At 39.5% G+C, this 18,415-nt stretch overlaps 1 pseudogene; it reads left to right on the forward strand.

The window, feature by feature from the left end:
• Nucleotides 1-271: 271 nt before the first annotated feature.
• LOC135311781 (cytochrome b-like) lies at nt 272-3,446 on the forward strand (annotated as a pseudogene).
• Nucleotides 3,447-18,415: the final 14,969 nt, after the last annotated feature.

Raw genomic sequence — 18,415 nt, forward strand, 5'->3', positions numbered from 1 at the left:
TGGTATATCAGTGGATTGAAATTTCCTAGTGTAGAGGAGTAGTTTAGGTAGGTGTTTTGTTTTGGTTGGGTTAGGGTGTGGGTTATGTTCTAGGGCTAGGATGGTGCCAAGGATTGTGATGATGATAGCTGCAGTTTCTGTGAGTATGGTTATTGAGGGGAGGGTTGTGCAGGCAATGTAGGATGTAATGGATAGGCTGGCTACAATGTTACCTAGTGCGAGGCAAGTAATTGGGTTGGTGATTGTTGGGTTGTTTTCGTTTATTGTGACGATGGTGGGTGTGCAGGTAAATCTCATTTGGACTACAAAGGTTATGCGTAGGCTGTGAATTGCGATGAATGACATGTCTAGGACTGTTAGGAGTAGTGCTCAGATGTTTAGATATGAGGTGTTTAGGTTTTCAATGACGAGGTCTTTTAAGTAAAAACCTGCTAGGAATGGGGTTCCTATTAGGACGAGGTTGCCAACGGTTAAGCAGAAGGTAGTTGTTGGGAGTATTTTTTGCAGGTCTTCTATTTTTCAAATGTTCCATTCTCCATTAAGACTGTGGATAATTGATCCTGAGCAAAGGAATAGTATGGCTTTGAAGAAGGCAGGTGTTGGAAATGTGAAGGAAGACTAGTTGTGGCAGGTTTAATCCAATGGTGACTGTTTAGTCCTAGTTGGTTGTATGTGGAAAAGAAAATGGTTTTTTTGATGTAGTTTTTTGTAAGGGCACATGTAGTGGTGAATGATCTAGATAAGGCCCCTAAGCATAGGCAGAGAGAGGGGGCAGTCTGGTTGCTGGTGAGGACGGGGTGGGTGCAGATGAGTAGGAAAATTCTGGTTACAGCTATGGTGCTGGAGTGGAGTAGGGCAGAGACTGGGTTTGGGCCTTCCGTGGCAGCTGGTAATGATGGGCGAAGGCCAAATTGGGCTGATTTTCCTGCGGAAGTGAGGATAAGGCCTAGTAGGGGAATTGTTGGAGTTTGAATGGGGAAGAAGGCTTGTTGTATTCCTCAGGTGTTTAAGGTTGAGGCAAGTCATGCTATGCTTAGGATGAGACCAATATCTCAGATCTGGTTGTAGAGTACGGCTTGGAGAGCTGCTGTGTGGGCTTCTGCTTATCCTTGTGTCAGCTGATTAGTAGGAATGATATGATTCCAACTCCTTCTCAGCCGATGAATAGTAAGAATATGTTGTTAGCGATATTTAATGTTAGTATGGCAATTAAGAATATTAAGAAGTAGGAAAATAATTTTGTAATGTATGGTTCTATGCTTATGTATCATGTTGTAAATTGAAGGATAGATCATGTTACAAATGCAATGTGGAAGAATATTATGGAGTATTGGTCTATTTTAAAGCTGAGTGGGATTTTGAAGTTTATGATAAATTTCCATTCTCAGTGGGAGGTGATGCTTTCTGTGCCTAAATATATAAAAAGTGTTATTGGTACTAGGCTGGTTAGGAAGGCAGTTGTGACTGTATGTGTGATGGTAGTTGGGGAGTTTTGGAGTTTTTTTGATAACAGTGGAAGTAGTATTGGTATAAAGATTTTTGTTAGCATGAGAAGTATGGAGGCATTGAGGAGTAGTGTACTCTTCATTATTTTTACTTGGATTTGCACCAAGATGGATGGTTCCTAAAACCAGTGGATTACTGTTATCCTTTAAAAGTATGGGGGCTGAGGTTTTAGACCCATATACAAGAGTTAGCAGTTCTTGTTGCCTGAACCTCCCCTAGGCAGGTAAGAAGGGTTTAACTTCTATTTTTAGAGTCACAGTCTAATGTTTGGGTTGAAACTATACTTACATGAACTCAGGCGATAAATTTTGGTTTTAGGATTAAGAGTAGTATGGGAATAATGTGGAGCACTATTAAGAGGTGCTCTCGTGTGTTTGAGTTTTGGATGGATGTGATGTGAGTTGGTAGTGTTCTTCACTGAGTGATTAGCAGTATGAATAGTGTGAATGAGGCGGTTAATAGCGTTGCGGTCCCAGTAAGGTTGATTGTGGGGGGAGATCAGTTGAATAGTGTGATTATGACGGTTAATTCTGCTATAAGGTTTGGTGGTGGTGGTAGTGTTATGTTTCTGAGGTTAGCTAATAGTCATCAGGTGGCTTTAAGTGATAGGAGGTGTTGAAGGCCTCTTGTTAGGATGAGTATTCAACTGTGTGTACGTTCATAGTTTGTGTTGTCTAGACAAAATAGTATTGAGGAAGTTACTCTGTGGGAGATTATGAGAAAGATTCATTTTTGTGGTTCATGTTAGAGATGGTTTTGGCTTGCTATTATTATAAGTGGTAGAAGTCAGCAGGATAATACTAGTAGAGGGGATGAGATTTTGTTGATACTGGTTCATTGGGTTAGGTTTTTGTGTGGGTAGTATGTTGGAAGAAGTCATTGGAGGCTGATGGTGGCTATTAACAGGCTATGTGTGGTGGTGTTGGTTCATAGGGATTTTTGAGGCTATAAAAGGGTTATGGGGAGGAGTATGATTGTTAGAAGGACTATTTAAGGGAAGACATCTAATGCATGTACTATATAAATCGACATGTAACCAGGAATACTTTATTGTCCCCAGACTCATCAGGCAACTACTTAATATATGGTCTTCCAAATGAAAGCTACCTATGATACGAAAACCATGTACAGCAAGGCACTGTATATACTCTTATTTCCCAGGTACAGCAATGCCTGATGAACTGTTCTGAGGGGCTACAATCCTTACCAACCTATTTTTGGCTATTCCATACACTGGTCAAACCCTTGTAGAATGAACGTGAGGAGGGCTCTCAGTAGACAACCCAACACTAACCTGCTTTTGTGCTCTGTGCTTCCTGCTCCTCTTCATAATCACAGGTCTTACTCTAATCCACCTCACCTTCCTCCATGAATCTGGCTCAAACAATCCACAGGGCATGACATCAAACTGTGACAAAATCCCATTCCATCCCTACTTCTCCCTAAAGGACATCCTAGAATCCATACTCATACTACTCCCACTAACAACCATAGCCTTATTCTCACTGAACCTACTAGGAGACCCAGAAAACTTGCCCTCAGCAAACCCACTGGTCACACCTCCCCGTATCAAACCAGAATGATACTTCCTATTCACATATGCTATCCTATGCTCAATCCCCAATAACCTAGGAGGACTACTAGGCCCAGCTGCTTCACTTCTAATTGTCTTCCTAAACCCCCTCCTCCACAAGTCTAAACAATGCACAATGGCCTTCCACCCTCTCTCCCAACTCCTATTCTGAGCCTCAGTCGCCAGCCTATTCATCCTGACATGAGTGGGCAGCCAACCAGTAGAACATCCATTCATTATTATTGGCCACCTAGACTCCCTTGCCTACTTCACCATCCTTCTCATCCTTTTTCCCCTCATTGGAGCCCTAGAAAACAAAATACTCAACTACCAAAAATACTCTAATAGTTTACAAAAAGCACTGTAAACCAAAGAGTGAAGACTATACCTCTTCTTAGAGTTTCACTTGAACCTCAGAGAAAAAGGACTTAATCTTTCAACTCCAACTCCCAAAGCTGGTGTTTTACATTAAACTATTATCTGACTTCTTCCCCCAAGCCCCTAAATTGCCCAAACTGCCCCACAAGGCAGCCCCTGTACAAGCTCCAACACAACAAAGTCAAAAACCACCCCTACACAGCCACCACAAACATTCGCATGCTACATGAATAAAACATAGCCACACCACTAAAATCTAACTGAACTGAAAACATCCCACCGTTATCAACAGAAACCACCCCCAAATTTCAACCCTCAACAAGGTCCCCAACAACCACTCCAACTACAAGTACTGAAATAACCCTGCACCATAGCCCACAACACAGCAATCTCCCCAGGCCTCAGGAAAAGAATCATCTGCCAAAGACACGGAATATACAAAAACCACCAACATCCCACCCAAATAAAGCATAAACAGCACCAACACCAGAAAAGGAACCCCAAACTCAACAATGATCCATACTCTACAACAGACGCCAACACTAAACCAACTACCTCATAATAAAGCAAAGGATTAGATGCAACTGCCAGCCCACCCAAAACAAAGCACAACCCCAGAAAAAAGTACAAAATAGGTCATACCAGTTCATGCTTAGCCTTTCTCCAAGTTCTTCAGCCTGAAAAGCCACTGTTGTAAACCTCAGCCAGAGGAACTCCCACAAAAACACGTCCCCCACCTTACTTTTCTTCCCCTCCCTTTTTCCCCCCACCCCCAAATCCTCAGTTTATTTCAGTATTTATGTAATCCTATGTATTGCTGTGCATTAATCTATATTCCCCATAATACATTACATTAATCCTAGGAAAGACATCTAATGCATGTACTATATACATCAATGTGTATTTGGGCACACCCCTTTCTTGTCCCCAGACTCGTCAGGCAACTACTTAATGTATGGGCTTTCAAAGGAAACCTACCTACGATACTGAAACCATGTGCAACAAAATACTGTACATACGCTTATTTCCTGGATATGGCAGTGCTTGAACACATACCTTCAATAGTAGCCAGACATATAACTCCAACCTTTCTTGTTGTACTGCTTTCTGCAGTATCAGGTTATCTATTGATCAAGCTTCTCATGTGAAATCAGCAACCCACCACATACAAGACACTACATGACTAGCTTCAGGACCATTAATTCCCCCTACATCCCTCGCACAACTTGCACTTTTGCACCTCTGGTTCCTATATCAGGCTGTTATCTTGATTAATCCCTTCTCCTTGCTCTTCACTGAGTCACCTTGTTGGCTAGATATCAACATTCTCCCTCGTAATCACAACATCTGGGTAGCCTTAGCACTTTTGGTTTCCTTTTATTTTGGGGCGTTTTCACAGGTCACCCACCAAGGCCACTATTGCAATAGTTACTAGGTAACCAGCATATTGCTGCTGGTGCAAGTATTTTTTTAAAAAAGTTTTTAAAAGGTTACATTTTTTGCTGCATAGTCTCCGCTAAAAGTGGCAAGATAAGGCTGCAAATAAGCAAAAGTTCTCCATAAAACCTGTTCAGCATGCAGAAATCAAATAAACTTCTTTAAACTTTTATTTCTCATGCAAACAGCCAGGTTCTGGGTTAATTTACATCAGCATAGATTTGTAATGACTCAACTGACTTCCCAGGAGATACTCTAAATTCATATTGGTACAACTAAAATGATAATCTGACATAACGGCTAAGACACCAGGTCATGTCAAAAACACAAAAAATATTCATCAAAAAATAATTATATAGACTGCCACTCAGCTTGATACACAAAAGGTAGTCAAATTATGACAGCATTGGCTTATAAAAGTCAACCACTAGAAGGCAATGACACCACCACAGTCAATGAAAATGAACATTTGGTATCAGACCCAAATTATATGAAGTGTTTAACAATGTAAAAGGAGATGTAAGTGGAACTTGTATTCATTTTCCATAAAACACAGCCCAGCATTTTGCACCTGGGCTAGGTTGACCTTGGCTGGATGCCAGGTGCTCACCAAGCCACTCTTATCACTCCCCCTCTGCAACAAAAAGAAGGGGAGAAAAAACAACAAAACTTGTGGGTCAAGATAAAGACAGGGAGATCACTCAGCAATTACTGTCATGGACAAAACAGACTTGACTTGGGGAAATTAAATTTATTGTCAATTAAACAGAGGTAGGACAATAGAATTAACAATAAATCTAAAAACACCTTCCCCCTGACCCTTCCTTCTTCCCAGTTTACATTTTTCTCCTAATTTTTCTACCTCTTTCCCCCTCAAACAGCTCAGGGGGATGTGGAATGGAAGTTGCAGTCAATTCATCTCACTTTGTCTCTGCTACTCCTTCCACATGCTCTTTCCCTGCTCCAGTGTGGGGTCCCTCCAATGGGAGACAGTCCTTCACAAACTGATCCAGCATGGGTCCTTTCCATGCTGTACAATCCTTCAGGAGTGGAATGCTCCAGTGTGGATGCCCCACGGAGTCACAAGTCCTACCAGAAAACCTACCAGGCTCCTGCCTGGACTCTGCCTCAACATGGTGTCTCAATGGGCTGCAACTTCCTTCAGGGCATATCCACCTCTGGCATGGGGTCCTCCATGGGCTGCAGGTGGATATCTGCTCCACCATGGACCTCTACAGGCTGCAGGGTGACAACCTGCCTCACTGCTGTCTTCACCATGGGCTGCAGGGCAATCTCTGCTCCAGCATCCTAAGCACCTCCTCTCCCTCCTTCTTCACTGACCTTGCTGTCTGCATAGTTGTTTCTCTCACATATTCTCACTTCTCTCTCACAGCTTCTGTTTCACAGTGCTTTTTAACCTTTCTAAAATATGTTATCACAGAGGTGCTACTACTGCTGCTGATTGGCTCAGCCTCAGTCAGCAGAGGGTCCATCTTGGAGCCTGCTGGAACTGGCTTTGTCTGACGTAGAGGCAAATACTGGCATCTTCTCATAGGTACCACCCCTGCAGCCCCCCACTACCAAAACGTTGTCAAATAAACCCAATACAGTGCCAAAATAGAATTATTCCCTGAGAGAATTTTAGGTCTATTGAGCAATGTAATGATGAATCAGAACCATCAACACTTTTCTCAGAAATGTAGCCTAGACCTACACATTCTATATTCATTATCAACTTTGGTGATTAATTGCTACATAATTGTGTTAGTAAGAATGAGTTATTTCTCCCCAAATATTTTATAATTTTTATAATAGACACTTCAAAATAAACTACCCTTGTCATAGTCAAGAGGCACAGAAATTTTGTAACCTCTGAAATACGCCTTTCCTTATATTAAGTCTAAAAATGACCTGCTGTACTACAGTCAATTGTATCTCCACAGGAAATGTTGTCTTGCAGATGGAAAAGACACAAACATATTTGTAAAAGTACATGTCAGAGTAAGGAGCAAACTGATATATGTAATCAATAACCTTCAAAATTTCAAAGCAGCTGCAGTCATAGAAAAAAAAAAGAAATAAAAGCTGCTAACCACTGGAAGGTGCTGTGAGAGCTGATCAGAGCACATCAGATTAAGAAGAGCAAAGTCATCTGAATATACAACCCATAAGATAGAAACTGCTACTGGCCCCGAACTAACTATTCAAGTTACAAGAACAGAATTTCTTGGTGAGGGGCTGTAGTAAATCTTGCAAAGTAAGTTTGGTATCATATACTATGCATAGCAGATAAACTGGCTCCACAGGACCCTAAACAAAATGGAAGGAATTGTGACCACAAAAGGTAGAGTAAGTGAATAGAGGTGCAATCGTAATTGTGTGACTGAGATCAAAAGCTATATGAAAAAAATAAGAGGAAAAGACACTTTTATATCTTGGAAAATCATATGCGAGCATAAGTGCTTGATTAGGATACTTTGTTGGTTTGTGACATTCCTGAAACAAAATCCATGAATGCTGAGGAACTTCTTCGTCATTTGCTAGAAGCAGAAAACTAGTTTTACTGTTTTAGAACTACCAGATGTGCTGATCCTTTGATCAGATTGCTCCTTACAACATAGAAAAAAAATTTTTTCTACCAAAAAGCTGGTAGAGGAAGCCTCTGTATACTTGGAAAGCCAAGACTTTCTGCAGCTGGAAATAACCCACAGTTATAAAGAAAAGCCTGAAAGCTCATTTGCATGGATATACTTTCCCATAGAAACCATGTTGTTCCAGCTTTGGCAAATATAAGAAATATCTTCACTATTGTGTTTTGTTAAAATAAGCTTTTAAGGATGCTTGTAGCAATTTGAACTACTTGTTAATCTAAACATATTGGCATACTTTCCATTCACATTTTCCTACAGCAGCAGTAAAAAATACCTTTTTCAATATTATGATTGTTGTGGCAAGGCAGCAAAAAAGTATCAACTATGATAATAGCACATTTCTGACAGAGGCAGTGTTCCCATGTGTAGAACAATGCATAATATATCCTTTTGCTTGAAAGATGAAGTGGTTTTTTTAGAGTTAAATGAAAATTTTTAGTGAACTTGAAACCTTTGTTTTGTTTTGTTTTCCTGAGAAAAGTAAACATTATTTTTTGTCAATATTTTGGTTTAGCCAGCAAAATAAAAAGAACCCAACTACTTAAACATTTGTGTTGTTTCCTTAAAAATAATAATAAAAAATTTGGAATATGTTCTAAGTTAACATTGCTGAAAAATGTGTGCTTTATCATTTCTTTAGAAACTATCTTAAGCTATATTTGAAGGAATAAATTGCAACAGTTTGTGAAACAGTTTTCTGATTCCCGCTAAAATTTGAAATATTGAAGGGGTTTGTGAATGATATTTTTTTAAAGTACTGAGAGCAGTAAGGCTCCCACCCCTAATGTCATGCATTTAGCTGCTATCTGTTTTTGTAGAGTATCCCACCATGTTTCTAAACTTCCTCCTGACAGTAAATTTCTGATTAGGATGTCTATTGTCAAAAAAAGCAGGCAAGAAGAAGTTTGGGTACTGAGAGATTTGGTTGGGGGATAACTGTGTCAATGAGCAATGTATTCAGAGGTGATTAATCAGCCATTAATCTAAATAAAGAAATTGTCTCTTTTCTTCTATTTGATGAAATATAGGTGTGGTAAAATTCTTCATTAGGCACTGGATGCTGTACAAGTACTTGCTCACCTTCCCTGACATCAAATTGTATAATTTTACAGTCAGTGCACAATTTTGCATTAGTAGTCTTGTTATTTTATGTTTTCTTTGTCCTCTGATGATAAGATTTCAAGGAAAAGCTGTTCTCCAGTGCCATTTTTCAGTGTGCATGGTGTAGATCAATAGCATCACAAGAACTGGTATGCTAACACTGATTTTAATGGTGCTCTCTTTTGAATGTGTTGCTGATATTTTAAATCTGTTTATCTTGATCTTTCAGTAATGAAACTGAAACTGGAATTAGGTGCAAGAGCTTTGTTAACAGATTACCTTAAGATGGGTAACAACATGTCTTTGAAAGCGCCAAGAGTTATGTTGGGCGAAATGTCCTGCCTTCCTGCTTTATGTCCCTGGGTGCATTCTCATTCTCAAACTCAGCTCATATTTCAGGTTAAATCCTTACATCCTGAGATTATTCTTGTAAAAAATCTTATCATCTCTCAGATAGCCTTTTTAGGTCTCCCTGACTGGCACCTGGAAACTCTCCAGCAACAGAATACCAGCAGAACTAGCCATTCCATTTGAACAAGACTGCCCCTCTACTTTTTGTGGTGGTGTTGAGGAGCCACAGAGGAATTCTGGCAGCTAATGATTGTAGTGAAAGTCTCACAGGTGAACTGCCGCCTTTTATCTGAGATAAATATATTGCTATTAAAAGCTAAAGCCTTCTAAGGGATGAACACCAGACACATAATAGGTACCACTTGGTTTAACAACACAAGTGTTTCCTTACCACAATTCAACTTCTGTTTGCTACATCCCAGCTCACTGAACATTCGTGACTGTTCCCATTTTGAACAGAAGAATGGGAGGTCAGGACCCTGTAGATTCAGGGCTCCGAGACGTGGCTAGGGCCACATGGACAGTTAAACCGTAATCCATGAAACTGGCATAGCTAATTTTTTCCTCCACTACAAGCACTGGGAAATTGGCCTTAGATGTGTCCTAGCTGAACATCACTTCCAGTGGTTATTAGCTATTCAGAAATCCCTGCAAGGCCCCTTGCAGTTAGTTACAAATAAAGAGCAGCCAGTTTCTCATAGATTCAGAGACAAAAGCTGCTCTTCGATTCTTTCCTTCCTAATACAAATCCAGCTAGTTCTAAACCAAACAAAATCTAGGTGGACCTGAACAGGTGTCTCTCATTTCAGTGGAGGATTTTTAAAAATATGTATGATCTAGGAAATTCTGGAAAACTTAAAATTAAATGTTTTGTTTCAGTGTCTATCATTCCTTGTTTCATTTACCCACAGATGCCTGCTTTAGATAATATACATATTCACGTGAATTAAAAGCAAAAAATCTTGCAAGTTTAATAACATCATTTAGAGCCAAATGCTCCATTGGTATGAATGAATAATTTGCAGAAATTAGAATTACATTTATTGGCAGGGATTTTGAATCCAGAGAGCTATTTGGAAGAGAACTTTCCCCTTGTGTTTATTATCTCTACAGGCTGAGTTTATTTTTCTTTCGATACCACATGAGCAATATTTGAAAGAGAAAATCACATGGAAATTCTGTACACTGTGTTGTGGTCTGAGGCTGAAGGCTATGATATTCAACCTCTAGCTTTTGCCTGTTGTCCTGGTTTCAGCTGGGGTAGAGTTAAATTTCTTTGTAGTAGCTAGTATGTTTTGGATTTTTGCTGGAAACAGTGGTGATAAGGTGGAGACATTTTAGTTGTTGCTAAGGAGCACTTACATTGGTCAAGGACTTTTTCGGCTCCCCAGGCTCTGCTGGGTGCACAAGAAGCTGGGAGGGGACACAGCCGGGACAGCTGACCCAAACTGACCAAATGCCATATGATGTCATGCTCAGTATATAAAGCTGGGGGAAGAAGAAGGAAGGGGGGACATTGGGAGTGATGGCGTTTGTCTTCCCAAGTAACTGTTACACGTGATGGAGCCTTGCTTTCCTGGGGATGGCTGAGCACCTGCCTGCCCATGGGAAGGAGTGAATGAATTCCTTGTTTTGCTTTGCTTCCGTGCGCAGCTTTTGCTTTACCTATTAAACTGTCTTTGTCTCAAACCATGAGTTGCTTCACTTCTACTCTTCCGATTCTCTCTGCCGTCCCACCAGGGGGGAGTGAGCGAGCGGCTGCGTGGTGCTTGGTTGCTGACTGGGGCTAAACCACGACACCTGTGTATAGCTCAGAAGAGAGAATAATACAGACATGAAACGTACTCCTACTTGTCCTCTGCCTCTCCAGCCCCAGAGGAATAGTTGAAAAATGGATTAATTGATCTGGCAGTGCTAGCATATGGCAGCTGACATAGGACCATAGCTTGCAGCCTACTACATGATGGACATAACTAAGGAGCTTGTTGCTGCCACCACAGCTCTTTATCCAGCTGTATGCACTCAAGGGGTCCTCAACAAAATTTCTGCTGGGCTGGCCAGTGAGAAAAGTTGGATAGCATTAAATTAAACATTTTGTTGACAAGTTGTATGGCCACACACAAGTAATTTAGTATTTTTACTTATGTCTGTCTTACCTACTCTGTCTATTTACACTGGAAATTATTTTGGTGTAGGACCAGGCACATTTTCTTTCTACAGAGTTATCCTGTACACAATAATAAATATTTTTAAAAGATGCTTATATTCTAAATAATAATAATAATAATAAAGGCAGCTCAAAGTATTTTGATGGAGATAATGGGATACATACATCTGAGCAGAAAAATGGGAACATAAAATAATTTTTATTCTAATTTAAGTATTACCAGCTTACTGGAAGTTGTCTTTTTGGCAGCATGACCTACCTTTCTTTGAATTGCTGTACTGTAATATGTACAGATTGCTGCTTGTTTCACTGAAAATTCTAGACCCAGACAGAAGAAACTCCTTCATTAATTCTGAATGGCTTTGTTTAATAAGTTACTAGAATCTTTTCATATTAGCGTGGGGTTCTGGTGTGTGTACTTCAGAAGGAAGGCAGGTTTAACAAGGAAATATGCTGTAAAATATTGGAGACTCACAATATCAGCCGACCTTCTAAAGCAGATATATTAACAAGATATCCACTCTGTTTTAGTTTCTGTCTTTATGTTGTTATCACAGCTGTTCAAAATGTTAATGAAGTAGAGTTGTAAGTAGATGCAGCAGCTACCAACTATTGCATTGACAGAATATTTCTGCAGTTAGATAATAACAAAAGCAAAAAGTCAAGAGGAAGACATCATACAACTAAAAATTCTGAAAGTCATTATTGGTTACTCCAGGCATGCATATATAATAACTAGGGTATTTTATAAGTATTGATAATAATTCTGCACTTTGAAGGACTCTTTGAAAAATATATTTCTTAAAAACAATTAGCTTGTGACTTCTAAATTCCAGTAGTAGGTTTATTTTGCTCAAAATATATGGAAAATAAAATTTTAAACTTTTTTTTGTTGATGAATCAATACACAGATTATTAGTAGCTATGAGAAACAGTTTATCAGGGATCTTGAGGAAGACTTTGTACTGAGGAGTTAGTGACCTTGACCAGACCATGTCTGCTTTATTGTAGGAGAATGTTCTAGAGGGCCCAGAGCCCGCTAGTGCTGCATCAGTGAGTGTTATGACAAAGATAATATGCCATCCTGTCAGGAGAAGATACAGTGTTTTCTTTGTTACACAGGATAAAAGGCACCATAGTATGGGAGGGAGATTGAATGTCTTCATGGGCACAGTCTGAACAATGTGTCATGGGAACATTCATCTGGCTCTGCCTGATGCTGCATGAATGCAGGGTGCCCAGCATCTGAAGGGAAGATGTAGTCACTATCTATATTCCTGGGTTTAAAAATAAACAGAATAAAAAGACAAAAGTCTTTCTAAAACAGCTATTTTATTACACTATTTGTTTCTGTGCCTTTCTTACTGAGGTCTAGAAAGAACCCTGCAACACTCCCCTGCCCTCAGCACTGAACATATGGCAAGTTCCAAGTCAGCATCAGTGAGCAGTCCTGATAATTTGACTGCAACCCTTGCCATCATAAAACATTAAAGTTGGAAAAGAACTCTAGGATCATCAAGGTCAACCGTCAACCCAGCACTACCATGTCTCCTAAACCATTCCATGAAGTGCCACATATTCATGTCTTTTAAGTACCTCCAGGGATGGTGACACCACCACCTCTCTGGGCAGCCTGTTCCAATGCCTGACCACTCTTTCAGTAAAGAAATTTTTCCTAATATCCAATCTAAACCTCCCCTGACGCAGCTTGAAGCCATCTCCTCTCATTCTATTGCTAGTAACTTGGGAGAAGAGACCAACACCCAGCTCGCTACAACCTCCTCTCAGGCAGTTGTAGAGAGTGATAAAGTCTCCCCTCAGCCTCCTCTTCTCCAGGCTAAATGACCCCAGTTCCCTCAACCTCTCCTCATAAGACCTGCTCTCCAGACCCTTCACCAACTTCATTGCCCTTCTTTGGACACACTCCGGCACCTTGATGGCCTTCTTGTAGTGAGGGGCCCAAAATTGAACACAGTATTCAAGGTGCTGCCTCACCAGTGCCGAGTACAGGAGCACGATTGCTTCCCTACTCCTGCTGGCCACACTATTTCTGCTAAAAGCCAAGATGCTGTTGGCCTTCTTGGCCACCTGGGCACACTGCTGGCTCATGTTCATCCAGCTGTCAGCCAGCACACACAGGTCCTTCTCCACCAGGCAGCTCTCCAGCCACTCCTTCCCAAGCCTGTAGCATTGCATGGGGTTGTTGTGAGGGAAGTGCAGGACCCAGCACTTAGCCTTGTTGAATCTCATACAGTTAGCCTCAACCCATCCATACAGCCTGTCTAGGTACCTCTGCACAGCCTTCCTACCCTGAAGCAGATCAACACTCCCACCCAATTTGGTATCATCTGCAAACTTACTGAGGGTGCACTCAATCCCCTCATCCAGATCATTGATACAGATATTAAACAAGACTGGGCCCAACACTGATCCCTGGGGAACCCCACTCGTGACCAGCCGCCAACCAGATTTAGCTCTGTTCACCACAACTCTCTGGGCTCAGCCATTCAGTTTTTTACCCAGTGAAGAGCACACCTGTCCAAGCCATGAGCCGCCAGCTTCTCTAGGAGGGGGTTGTGGGAAAATGTGTTAAAGTTTTTGCTAAAGTCCAGGCAGACAACATCCACAGCCTTTCCCTCATCCCCAGGTGGGTCACCCTGTCATAGAAGGAGATCGGGTTGGTCAGGCAGGCCCTGCCTTTCATGAACCCATGCTGGCTGGGCCTGATCCCCCAGCTGTCCTACACATGCCTGGTTATGGCACTTAAGATGAACCATTCCATAATCTTCCCTGGTACTGAGGTCAGGCTGACTGGTCTGTGGTTCCCCGTATCGTCCTTCCAGCCCTTCTTGTAGATGGGCCTCACATCGTCAGAGGCTAGCTAATTCTTCACATTAAAAATATTAAATAGAAAGAAAGAATTCAAAAATATGTCTTCTAACAAAAGTAAAAAAATATATGTGCAGCTTATTTTAATTTATTGTTTCTATAAAATGAAATTTCTTATTGAATCCAACAAAAGACCACTTCATTTATGGCTGTCCAAAATGGTTGTTTATTGTTTTGCTTTGTTTGTAGGGTTTTACACAAATGGATTTTTTTAATTGAGGATTTTTTTTTAACTAAAAGGAAACATGTCTTTCTGTTGTCTTATTCAGATTTAACTCCTCAGAAGTTACTGGAGTTAAAATTGCTTAAAGTACCTTATTTCTATACCACTACCATATGTAATTTTCTGCTGCTGTTTTACTCTTCAACAGCAGTGCTACAAGGTCTTAATATATACGGGACAAAGTATTATGTTGGTATGTTGATTTTGCTGAATAAAAGACAGGCCTGACCCTAAGACCAAGTGGCACGGGCAGGTTAATATCCACCTGCCTCCTCCTAGAATAGGGCAGCTACCTCCTCAATTCATATCTTTAGCTGTGGACCCTCAGTGGATCTTATATAGCATCCTTGTAGAATTGGCACAAAATTATCACAGAGTTTTGTGGCTTTCCATTCTTTTCTTTTTATTTTTCATTTCAAGTTTCTGAAATAATTTAAGGGCTATGTTTAACCTATCAGATTGGTGCTTTATAGCATGAACCTGAAAGTATGTATTGTGAGTTTTAGGGTATGGCATAAGGGTGGCAGAGGGATGGTGCTGAGAAAGTGCAGGAAGACTCTATAACATGGAGGGATCAAAAAATTATGTAGTCCTTTTGTATTGACCTTTTGGAGAAAGACTGTCCAAAGTATAGTATGCTCCAAACTCCATCCTGATTTTGTTTTACAGGATAAAAATTCACATCTGACCCAGAAAGAAAACTAAAAAGGTAGATGACTGGGGCCACTGTTACTTCCTGATTTTCTATAGTTTCATAGTGTAGATGTACCTTTTAGGAATTCAGATTTATGGGATTGTGGTTTCAGATAGGGCCTGGGTGCTTTTGTATACCTGTCATCAGAAGTCATAATTAGATATCAGGTTCTTAAATCAGATGTAACAAGTCCCTTTTTAAATACATAATGCATTTCTGGATCTTCTGAAACAGCTACTCCAGAAAATTTGAGGTCCTGTGTATGCTTACTCTTATTTAGTTTTGTAGAGGAGTAGTCAAGGTCACTGTTTTGGAAAAAGGTCATAAAATTGATGTTATTGGAACAGTTTTCCAAAGGGTGTGCTTTTATATTTTAATAAAAACATCCTTTATATGTATTGCAAAATATTTCAGCTGTTCCATTCACAGATAATTGATAATTTACAATAATCTTATACTGATCATAGTTACTATAACATTATTTATGTAATTAATCTTTTATAGTTCTAAATTACAGTATTTTTACCAGCTTTCCTGTCATATTTAATTATATATCTATATATATTAATGTATAAGCCCATTGATTTTTCCCCAGTGCCCCAAAATATGTGTGTTACAAAAGTCTTAAAACCAGCAACAGGCAAGATTAGCCAAAAAGCACACAGAAAGAATGTGCCTTTATTCTGTAGTCTGAAAGTACAAGACACCTCTGATACTTGAATCAGAAAAAAAAGATAAGAATGTGCTTGATGGATACCAAGAAGCAAGGTGTGTGTAATTATCTTATCTTGGATAGCATTTGAGGATAAATTTTGTAATACATTATCTTCTTTCCTATTAAAGATGTATTTCTATGCTCCAGTCTAACTTTACACAGTGGGTGATTCAGTAGCTCTTTAAAATAAATGATCCATAGGTGTCTAACACATAAAAACTTCTCCAAGTGATTCAGTTTGTCTCTAAATGTCTAGATATAAATCTCTTAATTGTGACCTATAAAACTCCTAAAGGTCTGTGTGATTTAAAAGTTATATATTAGTAATATATTAAAATATATCTTATGTTTAGTATTTGCTTTGATTGGGACCATGAAGATAATTGATTATATATAAAGTAATAGGCAATTACATGGGGATCCAGACCACCTAAAAACCTCTGTTTTTTCTACAAACTGTAGCTTTTAATAATTGTTCTTAACAACAATATTTTAAAAACATTTTTTTTGTGTGTTTGAAAACCAACAATTTTCATCATGCATTTAGAATATAAGTTTTGTATCCTGACCCTGTGAGTTAGGAATAGATGTCTGGGTCAGATCTTGCCTTCATGTAATGGGGTTACTATGTGTACTAATGCTTCACACTAAATGAAAAAAAGTATTTTCATCCACAATATGCTTCAGAGAATGAACTAAATATAAGGATCAAAAAGACTGAAATGCATATGAAACCATTTTAATGACTGAAACTTTGACTGACATGAACAAAAAAATCAGTTTACGAAGGTGCACAAGATTTGCACTATGAAAGACATATTTTTCTTGTAAAGAGAACACTGATGATACTTAGCTCAGCCTGGAACCCCTTATTAACATTATTCAAATCATCAAGGGAAATTGCAGAGCACACTGTCATTTCTATAAGCCTTTCTTTCAGAAGATGTTGGATGCTATGGGTTGGTAAAGCCTTCATCTAGATAGTGAGTATTTCTGTCAAAGACTGATTGTAGGAAGGGTTCTACTCTTCATGTCTTGAAAGCAATCATTTTGTTGGAGATATGTATCTTTGCATCATTTTTACATCAATTTGTTTGCTGTTCCTTGAAATTAAGCAGAACTTTCAAAATGGGCAACTGTCTCATTTTTAGTGAGAAAAAGAAAAGTGCAGTGTGGATTATTGTATGTCAAGCTCATGTATCCTAGAAACCTCAGTATTAGTCCAGGAAAGACCTTTTTCAAAACTTGCTTTGCCATCAAATAAGGATTCAGTTTTCTATAATTGTACTGCTTTGTATTTTGGAGAAACAAGGATTACTGCAGGATTATGCTATGAATGTGTTCTGTATTAATGTCAAGTCCAGCTCTTCAGTTACCATAAGCATTTTCCACTAAAGTCAGCGGAGTTCAGCTTTTTATAGTAACTGAAGACTCAGCACACCTCTCGCCACTGCCACCATTCAGGTAAAAAGACTTATAAGAAGTTGTTACTGTCTTATAATAATACCAGGCAATGCTGATTATGATCAACCAATGAGAACCAAATTATGTTACACACCAGCTGAGGACTGCTGCAAACTCACCAGTCAGGCCATCTGACAGAAGGAATAATTTTACTCCACTAAACGAGAAACCCTAAAGTGAAGGCAAATATCCCTTTTGAGTTACCATAACACTTGAAAGGACAAATAAAAGTCACAGACTACATCACCAGTCACCTAAGCTGCAACTTCATTATCAAGAGCTGCAGGATATGCTAACTGTATGTCTACTGTGAACATGCAAAGCCACGGCAAATGAAAATTGACTAAGACTTTGAACAATGCTGTGGGGGACTCTAGGTTCTTTGGGACCTTTGGGGGCTCTGGTTCTTTTGCTTTTTGTTATGCTGTTCATTGATGGTATTAGGGCAAGACCTTTTACTCTGCCATTTTCTTTCCTATGATTCCCTACCCCAGCAGTCTTTACAAACTTCTCAATATTATTCAGAAATAATTTCTTTCATTTAGCCAAGGTCTTTTATTATTTCTGCCACATCACATTCCCTCCTGCTTATCATGGTCTTCAAATTGTCTGGATTTATTCCTACATTAGGTCAAATGCAAGTAGCATATTGTTTGTCATCCTATGTATTCATTTGAAAACTTAACTGGCCGGCTGGCTTTGGGGCCTCCAGTAGTAACAAAGAGTGCCTCCCACTGATTTACTGAAGGAACTTTATAACTTACCACGAGCAGCAAAAAAATTTTAAGGATTTAAGAACTCTCTGCATACAGGGTGAAGTACAAATGATCCAGTCTAGATTTACAGGACAGCATAGTTCAGAAGGTCTCCTGTAAGATGGAGTAGATCAAAACACATCAAGGATGCATGTGTCAAGTGTGCCATCAGGATACTGGTTCATATATTTTTGTCTGCATCAAATATCAAAAACAGTTTTTAGCATTTAGTGGATATGCAGTACTGTATACCACAATAGAAAGATCCATTAAGGGAAGTTACAGTTTGTAAATGTCTTTTTTTTTTACTGTATAATTACATTTTGCAGGTTTTTTTCCTTTTTTAAATTAAAAAAAAAGGTCTTGCTCCTCATGCACTGCTTGAATAGAGGACAATTCTATTGGGTTTGTGTAGGAAGATTTTGGTAGTGGGGGAGCTTCAGGGGTGAATTATTTGAGATGATGCCAGAAGCTTCCCCACTGTCCAATAGAGCTATTGCCAGCCAGCTCC

The sequence above is a fragment of the Phalacrocorax carbo genome, chromosome 2, assembly GCF_963921805.1.
Source record: "Phalacrocorax carbo chromosome 2, bPhaCar2.1, whole genome shotgun sequence".
Lineage (NCBI taxonomy): Eukaryota > Metazoa > Chordata > Aves > Suliformes > Phalacrocoracidae > Phalacrocorax > Phalacrocorax carbo.